The sequence below is a fragment of the Cibotium barometz genome, chromosome 1, assembly GCF_041138505.1.
Source record: "Cibotium barometz isolate CiBa-2024 chromosome 1, ASM4113850v1, whole genome shotgun sequence".
Taxonomy (NCBI): domain Eukaryota; kingdom Viridiplantae; phylum Streptophyta; class Polypodiopsida; order Cyatheales; family Cibotiaceae; genus Cibotium; species Cibotium barometz.
The window spans coordinates 4,422,706-4,442,332 of NC_141046.1; positions in this window are offsets into that span (position 1 = coordinate 4,422,706).

The following is a 19,627-nucleotide window of genomic DNA, read 5'->3' on the forward strand; positions in this document are numbered from 1 at the left end:
AAAAATGAGTAAATACTTACATAAGATGAAGAGTGGACTAAGGACCAAAGAAAACAAGTAAAAAAACTGAATTTTGACACCTCAGAGTGGGGATCTCCCCTCATGAAGTAGGCACCTTTTTTCTCATCATTACCTCCAATTTTTAATCAATAAAATGAGATATTTTATCTCTCCTCTCTCCTGTTTCAAAACTAGATCCAAAAGTAAGCTGAACTGACCCAAAAATGGTCAAAAATTGACCAAACTGATCTAGAAAATTTCAGAATTAGTTTGCATTAGGGAAGGGTTGAGGTCTATAGGGGCCCTTTAAGCTGCCATATTATGATTTTAATGACTTTTTGTTAAAACGTTAAGTTTCTTTAACTTTAGATACCTTCTTGTTCTTCAAACGGCTAGAAGTTTGAATTTCAAAGTTTCCCGCCAAAATTGAATTTGAAATCGAGCGAGCAAAACTATATCATGTGACATATCTATGGAAAGAGCTCGACGAGTAGATTCTGGATCTTTTATCTCCGACAAATTTTAAGCTCATATGTAGAAGTTATGGACGTCCACTTTTTGGAAATGAAAAGTACAAAAAGCATCTTCCGGAGAATCTTTTGACCACCTTTAATCACCCAACATTTTTGTATATATGGCATCACACGATTGGCTCTTTTCCTTAATAACCTTTTAATCACATGGCATCTTAAAGGGCCCCTATAGACCTCAACCTTCCCCTAATGCTTGGTTAGAGGCTCACTTTTTCCTATAAATAGAAGCCTCCCCCTTTGTGAAAGCTTAATGGTGTTTATGCACTATTACTCTACTCCTGCCCTGAGCCATCTACATTGAATTTCTTAATAATTCAATTGTTTTTGGCCTAATCCTCTCCAAAGTGAATTCATGACCACTCTTGCTTCAAACAAGAGTAGAACCCTCAATCCCTCAAGCCAAAGGACAGCTTACAAGCTCCATGTAAGCTAATATTCTCACTTGTTTAATTTTAAATCTATGGTTTTCTTGAATTTCATGTTTTACGGTTAATTGAATTCAATTCAAATGCTATGCCTTTGAGAAAAAGGCCACCCCCTTCTATTCTTTACATTTTGGCCTTTCTTAATCCCAGAAAGATTAACTAAGAAATTAATTAAACTCTTCTTATTGTTTACTCTCTTGAATTTAGAAAATTATGTAGATTAGAGTTCTATAAATCTAATTTGGGTTAGTTTAAGTTTAAAGAACAAGATAAAAATGAAAAATGGTTAGCCATACAAAGGAGGTTATGGCAAAATTTTGTGGAAAAGAAAGTTTATTTTTATGTTATTCCAAAAGAGTAATTCCCACCATTTTTGCATCTAAAAGAAATATTCTTATTACTCCATATACATATTCACCTATGAATATGCATGGATATCACTGATGTTAATTATTAAAATTGATTTCTATGCATAGAAAGATGCATAATGGAAATGTTTTTATTATAAAAGTGTTATTCTTATTAAATTTAATTTCTATGCATAGAAAGATGCATAATGGAAATTTTTTTATTATAAAAGTGTTATCCTTATTAAATTTAATTTCTATGCATAGAAAGATGAAAATGGATTTTTTTATAAAAGTGTTATTCTTATTAAATTTGATTTTTATGCATAGAAAGATGCATAAAGGAATTTTTTTATTACAAAAGTGTTATTCTTATTAAAATTAATTTTTATTTATAGAAAGATACCTTATAAATTTTTTTTATTATAAAAGTATTATTATTATCAAATTTAATTTCTATGCATTGAAAGATGCACAATAGGAAAAGTTTTTATTATAAAAGTGTTATTCTTATTAAATTTAGTTTCTACGCATGGAAAGATGCATAATGGAAATTATTTTATTATAAAAGTGTTATTCTTATTAAATTTGATTTTTATGCATAGAAAGATGCATAAAGGACTTTTTTAATTACAAAAGTGTTATTCCTCTTAAAATTGATTTTTATGCATAGAAAGATGCATAATGAAAATTTTTTTATTACAAAAGTGTTATTCTTATTAAAACTGATTTTTATGCATAGAAAGATGCATAAAGAAATTTGTTTTATTACAAAAGTGTTTTTCTTATTAAATTTGACTTTTATGCATAAAAAGATGCATAAAGAAATTTTTTTATTTTAATAGTGTTATTCTTATAAAATTTGATTTTTATGCATAAAAAGATGCATAAAGGAATTTTTTTTATTACAAAAGTGTTATTCTTATTAAAATTGATTTTTATGCATTGTAAGATGCAAAAATAAAATCTTTTTATTTTAAAAAGTGTTATTCCTATTAAAATTGATTTTATGCATAAAAGAATTTTTTTAAAAGTGTTATTCCCATTGAAGTTGATTTTTGTGCATAAACAGATGCATAAAGATTTTTTATATCAAAATTAGAATTCTGTTAATTTTCATGTTTAAATTCTATGTTTAAACTCTATGAGTAATTGATAAATGAATAATTAAATACTCTAAGAGAGAAATTTCTATCGTTTTATATTCACACGGTTTGTAAAAAAAAAAAAGAAGAATTCAGGAAATCTATCGAGATTGAAATATTCAGATAAATGATTAATTTATTCCTTATTGGAATTCGGCCAATTTATAAATATGTTAAGTGTATTCCTTATTGGAATTCGGCTAATTTATAAATATGTTAAGTGTATATTCAAAGAAAGAAATTCGGTAAAATAGTAACTGAATTATGAAACCTTTTCGAGAAAGATAGTTCAGGAAAAATCTTATCCGACTCGAACCTTGAATCAGACTATGACGAAGACCAAACTCTTTCGTCAGTTTTCGAGGAAAGAAGGTGTGGCCAATTTAGAAAAATAAACTTAAAACTCCCACCAAATTTGAGACTAAGTTTGAGACCCTTGAAATTGATCTGTGGATCAAGGTTACACAATTCAAGGAATTCTGGTATCAAATTTAGAATACCAATCAAGAAGTTTTGGGGATACTGATTCAAGAAATACTCCTTGTATTCAAAATAAAATCAAATTAAAAACTTGCATAGAAACCTTGTTTTCTTAAAGGACTATCTAACGACGTGGAGGGAGCATTTGGTATATGTTTTTCTAAGGGAAGTTCGGTTGCAATAGCTGGCAGGGAGTGTTCAAAGGACAGCTCACACGGCAAAGCCTGCCCAGGTCATGACCAACCTCGGTACGGTTAAAATGGTGCGCTTCTGGTACAATGGACGAGGGCGGAAGAATCGGTCCCTGAGTGAAGTGCCAGGACACCTAAGGAGGATCCTGGAGGGTTTTGACCAGGCGATGCATGGACTCGTGTTGCCACCCATGCGTATGTCGTGGACAAAATGATTATTATAATCTGTTATATTTGGATCTCGTTGTGCTAACCAGTTGGACGAGGGCCGAAGAATCGGTCCCTGAGTGAAGTGCCAGGACACCTAAGGAGGATCCTGGAGGGTTTTGACCAGGCGATGCATGGACTCGTGTTGCCACCCATGCGTATGTCATGGACAAAATGATTATTGTAATCTGTTATATTTGGATCTCGTTGTGCTAACCAGTTGGTATCAACGAAGAGTCCAGAGTGATAATTTTTTGAGAAACAAGGGATTGGATGGAATTTTTGAGTTATGACATCTGTAACCAATAACTATTTGTCAATGGATTGTTTTATAAGTTAAAGTTTTAAAGAGGAGTGTATGCGTATCTGTATTCGAAAGAAAAAGTTAAGAAAGGCATTCAATTATGGGTGGATGAGTAATTGTCTGGTTCTACCGATTCCAGTGGGGTTGGGTGATGGCTAACCCATGGGCCAGATGGGGTTAGACTGGAATTAGTGGAGCTTTAATAATTAAATTAAAATAATAGGAATACGCTTAGAATTCGAGTAGTCAAATAAAAATCTGAAGAATTTCTTGAATGAGTAGATCAACGGCTATGAGCCTCATTGTGGTTAGGAAAAAAGCGATGATTTCCTCGAATGATTAGATCAACGGCTATACCTGATTTCAGTTAGAAAAAAGCGTTGATTTCTTCAAAGAGTCAGTGATAGTTTTCCTTCTATCTAGTTTAATCAGATGAAGGATAGTTTAATCTCTTGAACCAATAGAAAATTTGTTAAGAAAATCAAAAAGGTGGAATCGTCCCCGTTTTTCGGGCAAGGAAAATTTTTCCGATTTCGGTTTCGAAATGACACCAGATTAGTCTCGTGTCCGGATATTCGAGGGCGAGGCCCCAAGTGGGAAACCCTACTCCATGTAAGAGGAAGATACTTCCGCTGCTAGTAGCTACCATGAATCCGGTGCATGGAGGGGGTAGAGGGGTCTCACAGCTTGTATCAGAGCGTTGTCGTAAACTTACGAAACAGCAGCAGAAATTGCCTAAAATTTTAAAGTAAATCTGGGAAATAATGTTTTCACTTGTTAAGATTATGTATGAGATGAACTTCATAAATTGAATTGGATTTTTAAATGGATACCCCAAATCTGTCTAGCATATCTTGACTCTCCCAGAGTCAGGATATGATCGCCTTTGCCTTCGAAAATCTCATCAACTCCGCTACAACCCGAGAAAGCAGAGTGAGACTCGCTCGTCACTTTGAGGATCTATACTTTCTCGATCTAGTAGAGCGACATCAGCATATGTGGTTCTCTGGAGGGCAAAGTATTAACGTCAATACTAATCAACGATAGAGACAAACATAATATCTTGCTAGCCATGATCTTGAAAGGCTAGGAGTTGTTCATTATGTCCAACTCTATAATCATTCACCCCGAAATTTTAGAATTTCTTGTCGTATTTTTAGACTTCTTATCCGCTCTTCTTATCTGCTTTATTCCTAGGAGAAGAATTACGGCACCATTATCAGTGATGAATCGTGTATATCATAGCATGTCTCCATCATAGTATCGCCTTTTATGCATACGCAATTGAGGCGGTGACTTTTGGAGCCGAGATGCTCTATGTATATATCAAAAACTTTTGATAATAAATGATGTTTTGCAAAAGATTCCAAATTGTTCTCGTGGTTGTCAATATTGGTTAATAAAATAATCAGAGTGAATCTTGTTTTCAAGAATTATGATGGAATATTTATTTGTTTAAGAAATAAATCTCAAAAATTAAATAGTCATAAATTTCATGACAAAGTTAAGTTGACAAAATATCATTTTGTCAGAATCATGAGGTGCGCGGCCCGTGGTAGGCAGCCAGATCCTCTTTCCGATGTGATGAAGAGTTTGATCTAGACGTTTGTAAAGCCCTGCACCGATCCCAACCTGGTCCTTTCAAGGGTGAAGGAGAACAGTTGGGAGAAGTAGTGAAAAAATGGATCGAGGAAATGGAAGAGTATTTTGATGTAACCGGTTATAAACGAGAGGAGCAAGATGGCTCTCGCAAAATTGAAAATTGTGGAAACGACCAAGGTCACATGGAGAAACCATTGCGAGACAAACCGTTTCAACCAAAATACCCAGACCTGGTCAGATCTTAAAGCCTACCTCAGGAAGAGGTTTTGTCGTCTGGGCTTCCTGGAAACCAAAATGAATGAGTTCTTGGAGCTGAAGCAAGATAGTCGGACAATTGAAGAATACCATCAGGCATTTGCCCTTCTCGTCAAATATTCTCCAGGATGAAGAGCAGCTGATGGCTAGATTCATTCGAGGGATGAACAAGCCATTGGACATTTTAGTGAAAAATATCAAATCAGTCTCAATGGCAAAAGCTGTTAGAATGGGAAAGGACTTTGCCAAGGCATTTGTTGTTAAGGTCCCACCGAAGCCTGCCCCTCAAACTTTAAAAGGGTCTCAAACCCCGGGAAGTGCTTCAAACTTTCCACCCCCACAGAGGCAGTAAGGCCCTAATCAAAATCAAGATGCTTGGAGATTCAAAAGTGAAGGAAGACCCTTCCCTAAGAACACTTTCTCAGGAGCCCCACCTTTTTCAAGGATTCAGAGGGATGAGCTTAGAAGTGAGAACATGTGTTTTGGGTGTCATGGTTTTGGTCACCAGCTTAAAGACTGCTCGACTCCTGCCATGTCAAGAGGACAGAGAAGTCAAGGACCCAGAGTGTAGAGACCAGCCCCTTCGTACCAGTCAAATCACCATCTTGCCAAAATCAGGGCAATCCCAAGAGGACTCCAGCTCAAAAATCTGCCTCTGTTCTTCAGAGTAATCTTAGAATTCCCTCCTAGAATTGGGGTAACCAAAGAGAAAGAATTCCATCGTAATCTGCAGCAACAGCCAGAGCAGTTACGATAGCACAAGTAGTGGAAGAGGAAAGAGGTCAGATTTATGTCATGATTGAAAACCAAGGGCCAAATCATCAATTCTCTTTCATCCATGCTCCTGCTGAGTATAAGGGTAAGCCATTTAAGCTTTTTATTGATTTAGGCAGTACTCATTCATTTATTTCCCTAGGATGCTTGCATAAGCTAGTCTTAGAATAAAAATCAAGGAAACCTATGCAAGTTAAATTGGCCAGCGGGAAGATTCTTTTCACTCACCACCATGAGACAGATCGTATTCAGTTTAGTCTAGATTCGAATGTAACTGACTGCGAGTTCAGAGTCTTACCTTTGGGATTTTTTAACAGAATCCTTGGAATGGATTAGCTCCACAAAAATCAAGCTGACATTCACTGTCACACAATGGAGTCATTTCCTTCCGTGACCTTCACGGGATCAAAATTCAAGAAACTAGAATTTTTGAATCCCCAGATCTCCAATGAGTAAAAGCTTCTAGGTTACTGAAAGGACTTAGAAAGAAGCGGCTCATTTATGTTGTCAAAATGAATCCAGTCGACACAAAGTTCAAGGCTAAAGAACCAAAATGGTTAAGTGAGTATGATGATTTATTCCCAGCAGAGCTAACTGAGATGCCTCTGATTCGGGAAGTAGATCATGAGATAGAATTGACCCCCGGAGCTCAGCTAGTAGCCTAGTGTACGTACAAAATGCCAGTTCCTAAAGCCATTGAACTCAAGGAACAGTTTAGGCAGCTGTTAGAACAAGGGTTTGTAAGACCCAGTGTTTCACCTTGGGGAGCACGAGTTCTCTTTCAGAAAAAGAAGGATGGAATGTTGAGACTCTGTGTGGATTATAGAGGTCTGACAGTTAAGAATAAGTATCCTATCCCCAAAATTGATGAGCTTCTTGACAGGCTAAATGGAGCCCAGATCTTTGCAAAGATAGATCTCAAATCAGGGTATTACCAGATCAAGATTAATGATCAAGATATCCCGAAGACAGCTATCAATACTCGCTATGGGCACTATGAATTTACAATCATGCCGTTTGGATTGACAAATGTCCCAGCTATATTCAATTGCCTAATGCACGACATTCTCAGAGAATACTTGGATGATTTTGTTCTTGTTTTCTTTGATGATATTCTGATTTACTCAAAGAATACAGCTGACCATGAAGCGCACGTCCGCAAAGTTCTTGAGATTCTAAGGAAGCACCAACTCTTTGCAAAAAAAAGCAAATGCACTTTCTCTCTTGATCATGTTGAATACTTGGGCTTTCTGGTATCCAAAGATGGAATTTCTCCAGATTTTGCAAAAGTCCAAGTAATCATAGATTGGTCCGAGCCAAAGACAGTGAAAGAAGTCTATGGATTCTTGGGATTAACTGGTTGGTATAGAATTTTTATACCTAAGTATGCTCTCATAGATTCCCCCTTGACTAATCTTCTCAAGAACAATACCCTATTTCAATGGTCTACGAGGTGTCAGAGTGCTTTTGATAAGCTGAAGACCGCCTTGGTAACCATTCCGTTCTGAAGTTGCCAAATTTCTCTCTACCCTTTAAGGTGGTATAACTAATGCCAGTGGTTTTGCCCTGGGAGGTACGCTCATGCAGTGGCTTATGAATCTCGAAAACTCAAAACGCATGAGAGAAATTATGCTGTCCATGACCTTGAGCTACTTTCAATAGTCTATACCTTGAAGTTGTGGAGACATTACCTAGTGGGTCAAAGATTCACTTTGATGACAAATCATCAGAGCTTAAAGTGGATCTTCACTCAGAAGGATCTCAACATACGCCAAAGAAAGTGGATGCAAACCCTGCAGGAATTTGATTTTGAAATCAAGTACTGCCTAGGCAAAGAAAATGTGGTAGCAAATACCCTCAGCAGAAAAGCCTCCTTCCTTGCAATCACACTAGTTAATAAAGCAAGAGAGAAGATCATGCAAGATAGATTCTTTGGCCCTATTGCTACCCTACTTATGCAGGAAAGCAAAACTTCTCAGGAGTTGAACCGAGCTTAAAGGTACAGCCTGGATGAAGAAATTATGTATTATAATAGCAGGCTATGCATTCCCAATGATGAGGGAACTAAGGGTCAAATTATGAATGAAGCCCATGATAGCCTTGTAGCACGACATCCAGGTTTCATCAAGATCTACATGTCTATAAAAAAAAGCTTCTTTTGGCCTGGACTAAAAAAGGATGTACTTAATAATGTACGTCTAATGCCTGATATGTAAGAAAGTCAAAGCCAAGAGAGTAAAAATGCCTGGGAAGTTACATCCATTAGAGACATCCCCCAGATGAAGTGGGAATGTATGAGTATGGATTTTATTACTGGACTACCTTTAGTGCAATCAGGTTACAAACTCCATCTTCGTTGTAGTTGACAGATTAACCAAAGTTGCCCATTTGATTCCAGTAAAAGAAACCTACACTGTAGTGGATGTGGCCAAAGTGTTCCTCAAGGAAATCTTCAGATTGCATGGCCTACCCAGGAGAATAGTAAGTGATCGAGATCCCAAATTCACGTCAAGATTCTGGACTGCATTCTTCAAAGCAGTAGGAACTTTCTTGGATCTCAGCACATCTTACCACCCCGAGACTAATGGTCAAACAAAAAGGGTGAACTAAGTAATCGAAGATATACTTCAGTCATGCTGTGGTGGCAGGGAACCCAAGAAGTGGCTAAGCTATCTGCACCTAGTCAAATTCGCCTACAATGCCTCTTATCACCGAAGTATCGAGATGAGCCCTTTCAAAGCTCGGACAAGACTGCCTAACACCATTAACTTGGTTCGACCCATTGATTAGGCTTGAGATGTCTAGACAAATGCTTGAGGACATGGAGCAGTAGAGCAGATGCAGTTAATCTACAAGGATATAAAAGCTACCCAAAATAGACAGAAGCAGTATGCAGATAAGAAGAGGTCAGATAAAAAATTTGAAGAAGCAGATATGGTCTTCATTTGAGTACACCCCAAAAGAAGTTCTCTATCTCTTGGGCAGTACAAGAAGTTATCCCCTGGATACTGTGGGCCATATCTGATTACAAAGAAAGTATTAGGTGACTTAGCCTATGAACTTGTTCTGCCTCCTCATCTCAAAGTACATAATGTATTTCATGTCAGCCTACTTAAGAAGTATGTATCGAGCCCGAATCATGTGCTTAATTATGAACTCTTAACTTCTTCAACCCAAGGGCAGATGGAACTCCAACTTGAAGAAATCCTTGATGTTCGAGAGAAGGTTCTCAGGAACAGAATTCTGAGAGAATTATTAGTCAAACGGAAGTTCTATCCTTTTGAAGATGCCACCTGGGCGAAAGAAGCCAAACTGATGCAGGATTATCCCTAGTTTTTGAGATGAGGACATCCCGCATTTTTCAAGTGGGAGAGGATGTAAGATTCCTCCCCAGTCCCTCAAGATATCCAGTTTCTTCCCCTGTAATCAGTCCCCTTTTCAGATTAATAAAAGATCTTGTTTCTACCTGTTTTGGCTTAGAGAGAGAAAATATTCTAGAGAGAGATAATTGAGTTTTTAGATATCTTCGGATGGAAAAATATCCCTTCTTATTAAATTAAATTCCCTTGAAACAGAAGTTTAAAAAGAAATTCCTAAGGTGCATTAGAAATAAATTATAATATGCACAAAAGACCTTAGCTTAAGGATCCAAATTTTTTGAAATTTTTTGATTAACGTTCTTATGGACCAATAAGATTAATCCAAATGTAGGGAGAGGAGATAAATTGAAGAATAAAAGAAAAACCTTCCAAAAATGAGTAAATACTCACATAAGATGAAGAGTGGACTAAGGACCAAAGAAAACAATTAAAAAAACTGAATTTTGACACCTCAGATTGGGGATCTCCCCTCATGAAGTAGGCACCTTTTTTCTCATTATTACTCCTTATTTTTAATTAATAAAATGAGATATTTCATCTCTCCTCTCTCCTATTTCAAAACTAGATCCAAAAAGTAAGTTAAACTGACCCAAAAATGGTCAAAAATTAACCAAACTGATCTGAAAAATTCTAGAATCAGTTTTCTTGGTTAGAGGCTCACTTTTTCCTATAAATAGAAGCCTCCCCCTTTGTAAAATCTTAATGGTGTTTATGCATTGTTACTCTACTCCTGTCTTGAGCCATCTACATTGAATTTCTTAATAATTCAATTGTTTTTGGCCTAGTCCTCTTCAAAGTGAATTGGTGACCACCCTTCCTTCAAATAAGAGTAGAACCCTCAATCCCTCAAGCCAAAGGAGAGCTTACAAGAATAATTAAAACTCTAAGAGAGAAATTTCTTTCATTTTATATTCATTGTTTGTTTAAAAAAATCAGGAAAAATCTATCGAGATCAAAATATTCAGATAGGTGATTATTTTATTTCTCATTGGAATTTGTAACTAATTTAGAAATTAATTAAGTGTATATTCAAAGAAAGAAATTCGGTAAAATAGTAACTGAATTATCAAACCTTTTCGAGAAAGATAGTTCATGAAAAATCTTATCCGACTTGAACCTTGAATCAGACTATGACCAAGACCAAACTCTTTTGTCAGTTTTCAAGGAAAGAAGGTGTGACCAGTTTATCACAATCGACTCAAAACTCCCGCCAAATCTGAGGTTGAGACCCTTCAAATTGATATGTGGATCAAGGTTATAGAATTCGAGGAATTCTAGTATCAAATTCAGAATACCAATCAAGATTTAATAGTATCAAAATGTGGGTAGAAAAGCAGCTACTAGTAGCTCAAGGCTACTATGAAGGTGCCAATCAAATTTTCAAGACTCAACAGTCAAAACCTCTTCCTCAACACAACACTCGAAAGTAAAGGAAGAACAAGAGTGCTCCACAACACTGTCCACAAAAGTCTATGCGAGTTCCTCAAAGAACTCCACCAATGTAGCAAGTGTGGGTACCAAAAACATTGCTGCAAGCACAAGGGTACTACCAAATAAATACCAAATCTTGGGTCCCCAAGCGCATCACAAAGTCCCCTAAGCTCGCAGAAAGAAGGAAGCCTCAACACCCAACACATCCGCAGCCAAATTACAATGTTCATCAAAGATGCATGCCTGTGCATGTACTTCAACAACAAGGATACTATGATGGTAAGTCTATCATATGGTTGCCAAAATCGAACAATGTGAAGAAAATCTCACCATCGACTTCAACCCCAACAACACCTATAGTTCGACAAGAATGGAGGCCCAAGAAATAGCAAGCAAAACCCTCAACCACTCTTCTGCATCCAACACCAACACAAAAGCTTGTCTGTTCAAGCAAACAATCAATACTCTTCCCTACTGCCTCGACATCATTTTAGTAATAAATTCAAGATCAAATACGGAGACTTAAGAGCACATCAAGAACAAAATAACAATGCTCTTATCACCCCTTTGGAAATGATAAATGATCCATCCTAAGCAAGTGCAAACAAAGTTGTAAAGTCACAGCCCATGTCAGCATCTATAACTTCACATCATGACTTTCATGTCTACAGTTTCACGTCATGACTTTCACGTCTACAACTTCACGTCATAACTTTCACCTCTACTATTTCACGTCTGCAACTTCACGTCATGATGTTCACGTCTGCTATTTCACGTCATGACTTTCACGTATGCTATTTCACGTCATGACTTTCACGTCTGCTATTTCAGGTTGTCATGACTTTCACGTCTGTACTTTCACATCATGACTTTCACGTCTACACTTTCACACCTGCACTTTCATGTTACGACTTTCATGTCTACAACTTCACGTCATGACTTTCACATTTGCACTTTCATGTCATAACTTTCACGTTTGCAACATAATGTCATGACCTTTACGTCTGCAACTTCACGTCATGACGTTCACGTCTGCTATTTCATGTTTACAGTTTCACCTCTGCACTTTCACCTCAGGTCTTTCATGCCTCAGTGTTTCACGTGTTAGAAGTTCATGTAGAAAAAATAAAAAATAAAAAATTAATCAACATTTGCAAAATTCAAGGAGTTTCATCTCAAGGCTTAAGAACCTGCACTTTCACGATTTAAGTCTCATCATGGACTAAGCCATATCACACAATAGCCACTATATATTTGTTAAGCTTATTGCTTTCTATTCTTTTGGTTAAATTAATGTAGCAGCTACTCCATGAGTATGAATCCATACTCATGCACTAGAGAACATTTGCACCAATGCCTCATCACATCAACAACTTCCAGGTACATCTCTGGACGGGGGGCCATGGTGGGCAAAAGCCTGGTCAATGGCAAAACCCATTGCCTGGAATTTTCCTTCAAATTATAAACCTCTCCAAATGTTGCCACCATCTTCACAAATCAATGATCTTTAATCCTTAGTGAAGTATCTATATTAACCTCGCAAATGGACGTAATTCCTTCAATCCTCACCAACAAGTGGCTACTTCAACACCACAGAGCAGTTCAATATGAGTCTATATGACTCAATTCTTATATTTCATGAAAATCTACTTCTAAGAGTACTGAAATATACATAAAAACGTAAAAAGCACATGGGTAGAAGAAGACAGGATCAGATCGTACTCAACAACATTTGACAAGAATCTTGCCACACAAAGAGACATCATCACAAGCCACATATCTCAAATGATGAATGTTGCTTCAATGAATCAAATGAGGAACTGAGAATCACCATCTTGTTCTGATGATTAAGTCTACATTCCTCTAGATCCTTCTCTCCTTTCTCCCCCATTATTAACATCTCTTAGTGTCACCACTAACAAAAAATCACATGTAACCTTGCGATGATTGCCAAAAACAAAGTGAGCCAAAAAAAAAAATTGACTCACACAAATATAAAAATGCAATCATTCACAATAACCCTCCACCCCGTTAGGAATTCCCAATACACCACTAACATCTTCATTCATTAACTAGCTTTTCTTATTCCTTTTGGAGGAACATAGACCATTGAACGTCATTTAGCATCAAAGCCATCGCAAAAAAGCTTGTTCATTCTCCCCACACAAAGGTCTTCAACGCGATCACAAGGATGCGAACATCATCGTGAAGGGGGGAATGTTAATCCAATTCTAGGATTAACAAGAGCTAACACCATTATCTTACATCAAGGAGTCACGACAATAGATACACCAAAGACTCATACATTCAAGATATCAAGCAATAATGTCCAAAGCTACAACTTGGACGGGCGCCCGTAATGGTGTGACGAAGTATGTACGGCGATTCTCGCTTCAAGAGCGTGTGGTAGCAAGTTAGGATAAAGTCCTAAGTGATGTACTTTATGGATAGATTATGAGAGTAGTCATTGTAATAGCATTAGGCCTCTTATGAGCCTAAAGTACCCGGTCGGCCATAGTTTAAGTGAGTGTGAACACTTATGGCCATGTATATAAGCGAATTTCTCTCATAATATAAGAGACTCTCCCATTGTGCAATTGAGTCTTTCTCTTGCTAATCCTCTTGCTAATCTCTCTCCCTAATGCATGCTAGTGAGTGTGTGTGAGTGAAGTGAGGTGAGAGGAGATATGAGGACCTGTTGTGCAACATGGCGGTGTGACAATGCTCACGGCAGGAGACACGGTGGAATTGCTCCTCAAGGAGTTTTAGAGCTTGGAGACCTCGAGGGTTATGAACTCGGCCATTGGAAAGAACCTCACGACACTTGTGGTTCACCAGGTAATCTCTTTTTAGATGTGCTTCAAGAGGGTTAGGGTGAACTTTAACAGCATGGTTCAAGGTAGGTAGTAAAGAGAATGTGGGGGAAAGGAGACCTTCGAACCCTAGCAAGCAAACCACACACACACAAGAAAGACCAAGACACATGAGAGAGATGGATAGCTGAATATTCTTCTATCTTCTTCTTCTCTACGCAACCAACATAACATAAAGATAAGAGTACACACTATATGGGTTAGTAATGAACTACTACGACATACAAGGTTAGGTCCATAATGTGAGCCCGACTAAATGAGCTGCCACTATAATTATTCCAGTCTATAGTAATCCAAAATGGTTGTCACATAGCCTGTCATCCCACTGGCCGCATATCACCCATAATCTCACCAACCATGCTAGTGGTGGTGTAGATGTGGAAGCTATCACCTAGGCGAGTCATCAATGTCCGTCGTCGTAGCACTAGTTGAGCTCGATATCTGAACACTCCCCCTCGAGCTCAACTCTATTTACTACACTCCAAGTAAGCTCCTAAACTTGTGGAGCTTCTGCCCAATGCCTTTGTGAAGATGTCAGCCACCTGATCCTTGGTGACATATACCAAATCTACATGTCGTGCTAGAACCTTCTCTCTCACAGTGATAATGCACCTCAATGTGATTCATTCTAGCATGATATACTGGGTTACTGGCCAGCTGTATGCTGCTCATGTTGTCACAATATATGACAATTTCTCTATCCACGGTCTCTCCCATGTCACCAAGTGGCTTCTAAAACCAAGCTACGTCACAAGCTGCCATAGCAGCACCTCTGTACTTTGCCTCTGTAGTACTTGACAAGGCAAATATTGGCTACTTCTTACTACTCCAACTCAGAGCAGTACTCCCAAATGAGAACATAAAACCATTGGTAGATCTCATGTCTGCAATACTACCAGCCCAATCAGCATCTGTGTATCCATCCAACTATATCTCTGTACACCAACCGCATAGAAAAGTCCATAATCAACTGTGGACTTTATGTACCTAAGGATCCGTCTAGCCGCATCCACCAAGTGTGGCTTCCTAGGGGCCTGCATAAATTGACTCATAAGTCCAACAACATAACTCAAGTCTGACCTTGTAATGGTCATGTAGATCAAACTACCCACTATGCGCATGTATGTCTTGGGATCCTCCAAAAGTTCACTTGTATCTATGAAAAGCTTTGTGTTCTGCTCCAATGGCACTGAAATAGGCTTACAGCTTATTATACCATACATGGACAACATGTCCAATCTATACTGTCTCTGCAATAGCAAAATGCCATGAGGTGATCTCACCACCTCTATGCCCAAGAAATACCGTAGCTCACCCAAATCCTTCATCTCAACCTTCTGCTTCAAAAGCATCCTGACATCATGTATGTCTGCATCCCTATCACTAGTGATAATCAAGTAATCCACATAGATGACTAATAGCATGATCTCTCTATCTGTATTTTTCACATATAGTGAAAAATCTACATTGGATATCTGAAATCCAATGGTAACAAGATACTCCTCGATCTTGTTTGACCATGCTATGGGTGCCTACTTCAATCTATACAGGCTTTGCATAACCTGCACACAAAGTTTGGATGTGCATCACTCTCGTAACCTGGTGGCTGCATCATATACACTTTTCTTACAAATCACCATGCAAGAAAGCATTCTTTACATCTATTTGATGTAAAGACCAACCCTTCGCTGCAGCCATAGCTTTGCAAGGCTAAGTTCCCCTTCAATCCCCTTTTCTTTCTCTCTCACTATCATAAGCTATTCACATCCTCATCAAGAAAGACGGTGGTAGAAGAAGGTGAGAAGCAAAAAGGTGTCAAGAAAGAAGGCAAAAAAAGAGCTTCAACAAAGAGGAGAAGAAGAATAAAAAGTAGAAGAAAACACAAATTTCCATCAAAAAATTCCGTCCTTGCTCTCCGTCAATGAAGAAGAGGTATGATAGTTTTTTGAAGTTGCTAAGCTATTGTTTCCTTAGCTTTACAAACAAGAATGTTGAAGACAAAGGAAAGAGGAGGGAAAAAAAAAACGCAGCCGTGAATTTTTTCTGTCGGTCGCTTTCCGTGCGTTTTTCCGTTGTTCCATCGCTCGCCAGTATGGTGGGTGCCACCTTGTATGGTCGCTAAGCATGTGCTTAAGCAATATCTTTGGCTGACGAGCTAAGCAAGTAGTCACAACAATCGCGGCAGCAATGCCACGCGCTAGCAACATGCGTACAACAAAATGTAAGTCTTCAATCAATTCGCAATCGCCGTCCGTGAACGGTCACGGTCATGCCGTCCAGTGGCTCCGTCGACTATAGCCTTTATGTTCTGCACCTAGTGCCTTGAGTATTGGTGGTTGCTGCTGCTTAAGCAACAGATTGGCTGTTACAACAGACAGCCTATGCAAATGGAAGCTTCAACGAGGAGTTGCGCGGTAGGCAGTAACGCAGAGAAGAATAAAAAAACACATTTTTTTTCCAAAGGCTAAAAAAAACCTTAGTTTTTTTTTTCCATCAAAGTTTTTAAAAAAAACCCTCTTTACTAAGGTTTTGGAAACCTTTCAAAGAACTCAGCTTTAAACCTTTCAAAGGTTTTCTTTAAATCCTTCTACAAGGTTTTCCTTAAACCTTTTGCTTCTCTAAGTCCTTAGAGGTTCTACAAATGTTTTTTCTCATTTCTTTTAAGCTCGAGGCAAGCGGAGGAAAAAATTAATTTGTACCATTCTCGCTTGGGAAGTGCAAGGCATGCACAATTTATGAAACCAAGCAAAATTCGATGCATCAAGCATGAAATCTGATCCTAATTTTTTTTTATCTCATATGCATGGAAGTCATCTATCGTATTGTAATGGAGTTAGACACTGCCCTTGAATTGATAAACAAGTGGTAAGACCTCTCCTAAATCAATGTTCACATTGGTGTATGTATTTGTGCATCATGATGAAGTGGAAGGTAGAAGCAAGAGGCATATTGAGAAGCACATGCATTAGCTATTGAAACATAGGTGGCAGCCTTCTGTTAGTCTATGTGGTAACTCGACTAAGGAAGCTAGCATGATTGGAAGGAGACATGTATGCATGAAGCGTGTCTACCACAAGAAAGGATTGGAGAAGCACGAAGATGCAACCAATGAAACCAATGTAATGAAGAATGGTACATCCAAATCCCACTTGAAGATTGTCTTTTGCAAGAAGATGGTTTCATCATTATTACCTTCGAGAAAGATAGTTCAGGGAGAACCTTTCTAGACTCAAACCCTGAATCAGACTATGACCAAGACGTAACTCCTTCGTTAGTTTCAAGAAATGACGATGTGACCAGTTCAATAATCTACACTCAAATCACCCACCAAATCTGAAACTAAGTTGAGACCTTTGATTTTGATATGAGGATCAAGAATTTAGAATTCGAGGAATTCTGCTTGGGAATCCAGACCTGTGATCTAGAAGGCTTGGGATACGGAATTAAGATATACTCATTGTATTCAAAAGAAAATCAAAATTGAAAACTTGCATAGAAACCCTATTTTCTTAAAGAACTATCTTACACCAGAATGCTGGAGGGAGCATTTGGTATATGTGTGTTCTAAGGGAAGTTCGGTTACAACAGCTGGCGGGGAGTGTTCAAAGGACGGCTCATGCAGCAAAGCCTGCCCAAGTCTTGACCATCCTCGGTATGGTTAAAATGGTGTGCTTCCAGTACGATGGACGAGGGCCGACAAAGCGGTCCCTGAGTGAACTGCCAGGACACCTAAGGAGGATCTTGGATGGTCCTGACCAGGTGATGCACAGGCTCGTGGTGCCGAGGACACCCATGCGTATGTCGTGGAAGATATATATGTATGATGACGAGAAGCTTATTGTAATCTGTTACTGGATCTCGTTGTTGACCTACTGGTCTCAACAAAGAGTCCAGAGTGATACTGTTTTGTGAGAAAGAAGGATTGAATGGAACATTTGAGTTGTGATATCTGTATCCACCATTAATTGTTTGTCAATGGATTGTTTTATAAATTAAAGTTTAAAGAGAAGTGTGTGAGTATCTGTATTCTAAAGCAAAAGCTAAGAAAGGCTTTCAATTATGGGTGGGTGAGTACTTGTCTGGTTCTACTATTCCAGTGGTTGGGCAGTGGCTAACCCATGGGCCGGATGGGGTTAGGCTTCGGAATCAGCAGAGTTTTAATAATAAAATTGATTAATAAGATTACGCTTAGAACTTAAATAGTTAAATAATAACCTGAAGACTTCTCAAATGAATAGATCAACGGCTGTGCCTAATTCAATTATGAAAAAAGCGTTGATTCCTTCAAGTTAAGTGTGTTATAGTTTCCCTTCTATCTGGTTTATTCAAATGAAGGTTAGTTCAGCCTTGACCTCGTTAGAAAACATCGTTAAGAAATTCAAAATAGTGCAATCATCCCCGCTTTCTGGGAATGGAAAATTTTTCGGTTTCGGTTTTTGGAATGACCACCAGCTTAGTCTTGTGCCCGCTCGAGGGCGAGACCGCGAGTGGGAAACCCTGCCCCATGCAAGAGGGAGCTGCTTCCGCTGCCAGCAATCGGGAATCCAGTGCGCGGAGGGGGCAGTGGGATCTCACATCCCCCATGACTAATCTTCTCAAGAAGATTATCCCGTTTCAATGGTCTGCGAGGTGTCAGAGCACTTTTGATAAGCTGAAGACCACCTTGGTAACAAATCCTGTTCTAAAATTGCCAGATTTCTCTCTACCCTTTGAGGTAGTACTGATGCTAGTGGTTTTGCCCTGGGAGGTGCGCTTATGCAGGAAGGTAATGTAGTGGCCTATGAGTCTCGAAAACTCAGAACACATGAGAGAAATTATGTTATCCACAACCTAGAGCTACTTTCAGTAGTATATGCCCTGAAGTTGTGGAGACATTACCTATTGGGTCAAAGATTCACTTTGATGACAGATCATCAGAGCTTAGAGTGAATCTTCACTCAAAAGGATCGCAACATGTGCCAAAGAAGGTGGATGCAGAACCTACAGGAATTTGATTTTGAAATCAAGTACTCCCAGGCAAAGAAAATGTGGTAGCAGATGCCCTTAGCAAAAAAGCCTCCTTGCTTGCAATCACAGTGGTGTCAAATCCATTGATTAATGAAGCAAGAAAGAAGATCATGCACGATAGATTCTTTGGCCCTACTACTACCCTACTTATGCAAGAAAGAAAAACTCCATATAGGAGTTGAACCGAGATCAAGGGTACAGCTTGGATGATAGAATTATGTATTATAATAGCAGGCTATGCATTCCCAATGATGAGGGAACTAAAGGTTAAATTCTGAATGAAGCCCATGACAACCTTATTGCAGGACATCGAGGTTTCATCAAGACCTACATGTCTGTAAAGAAAAGCTTCTTTTGGCTTGGACTAAAAAATGATGTACTTAATGATGTACATCAATGCATGATTTGTCAGAAAGTCAAAGTAGAAAGAGTAAAAATGCCTGGGAAGTTACATCCGTTAGACATCCCCCAGATGAAGTGGGAATGTATGAGTATGGATTTTATTACTAGACTACCTTCAGTGCAATCAGGATACAACTCCATCTTCGTGGTAGTTGATAGACTAACCAAAGTTGCCCATCTGATTCCAGTAAAAGAAACCTACACTACAGTGGATGTGGCCAGAGTGTTCCTCAAGGAAATCTTCAGATTGCATGGCCTACCCAGGACAATA